At 32.9% G+C, this 1419-nt stretch overlaps 1 pseudogene across 1 annotated transcript; it reads right to left on the reverse strand.

Moving 5' to 3' along the window:
* Positions 1–5: 5 nt before the first annotated feature.
* Positions 6–805, reverse strand: LOC143605434 (E3 ubiquitin-protein ligase NLA pseudogene; annotated as a pseudogene). Its single transcript, XR_013148534.1, has 3 exons — positions 637–805; positions 291–541; positions 6–74 (listed from the first exon to the last, which is right to left on the reverse strand). The product of XR_013148534.1 is annotated as an E3 ubiquitin-protein ligase NLA pseudogene (transcript).
* Between the last annotated feature and the right edge of the window lie 614 nt (positions 806–1419).

The following is a 1419-nucleotide window of genomic DNA, read 5'->3' on the forward strand; positions in this document are numbered from 1 at the left end:
GGAGATTGCAGGATTTCCATGTGCATGCTTTGGACTTGTGACCTAAATGCTTCACCTTGATTAGAGCCATGTATCTGCATTATAATTATAATATAAGTGTTTGTTTGTTCAATATGAAAAAAACATAATGACGGGGTATTGGGTAACTGGTAAAGACACGTTTGATTAAAAATGAACCATTATTAGTATGAGAGACCAATTTTTAGACCTTTTTTTTAACATAACCCAAATAAACCCACTAACTAATAAAGGGGTCAAATAAAATATCGACCATTAAAGACAAGGCATACCTTATCATATTTCTTAAGTATTTTTCGCATAGCAATGGCATTATTAACTGCGTAAGCAACAAGATCATTGCCTTGTTGAATCAAAGCACCGTGATGATTCCTTTGCAACTTGTGGGTACACCACACAAAGTACTTGCGAAACCCGCCACTTGCTAGATGAACATCAACCACCTTTTGTGCACACTCGTTAAAACATCCAACCACCATAGACATCTCCTTTGTAAGCGAAGGAAAGAAGCTTCCATCACAAACTACATATATATTATAGAATTTTAAAAAACATAAACATAAACATACCAACAATAATAACAATGATTCTTTGTAAAACATATATGTGCATATATACCGGGGCAAGGATGAGTGCAACCGGGTAACTTGTCTCTACGGCATCGTTTCAAGATTTTCTTGATATTTTTAAAACCGACAGCGGGTAGCTTATTTTGATCGTGGGTTTGCATGTACTCTTCGTATTTCTTGCAGAACTTCATGATCTTAATTCGATCTCCGGTGATAATACAATCAAGAAAAAGAACAATATATCTATATTTGATCAATCTAGTTGTTATATATTGTGAAGGAAAAAAGGATATATTAATATAAATATCAATGACATTGAGTACGTGTGGGTTCCGTTTGTTTGATGGTGGCTGTCTTAAGTCTTTATGTAAAAAAGAAAAGAAAAGAATGGTAGTGGAAGCACCTGCGCTAGGCTAGAGTACCATAAACGCTCATTTTTCTACTTACGTTTACTTTACTACGTACATGTTTTAACTTTAAATATCAAACAATTTTTAACTGTAAGTTTTTTAAATAATATTAAAACATATATGATTATAATTTTATAATTTCTCTCTTGCTTATATGCTTTTACTTTTGTATTTTATAACCCATATACTTTGATAAATGTAAATAAGTAATCAATATAAGGTTATTTCTGTATACATTTATATTGAACAAACAAGCCTATGTCGTTGTAAGAGCATTTACAACAGGCTTCGGTTCCCTAAATTTGGATCTAGGTGCATTATACAAACTTGTAGAACACAAACTTCCTTGTTGTGGAGTAAAGTCCATGAGACAAGTTTGTCTCTACAAACTTGCAAAGGACTAGGTGAGGTGTCATCTTTCT

Source organism: Bidens hawaiensis, unplaced genomic scaffold (assembly GCF_021521415.1).
Source record: "Bidens hawaiensis isolate Kalapana, Puna unplaced genomic scaffold, B.hawaiensis_p1.1 tig00069361_1, whole genome shotgun sequence".
NCBI lineage: Eukaryota > Viridiplantae > Streptophyta > Magnoliopsida > Asterales > Asteraceae > Bidens > Bidens hawaiensis.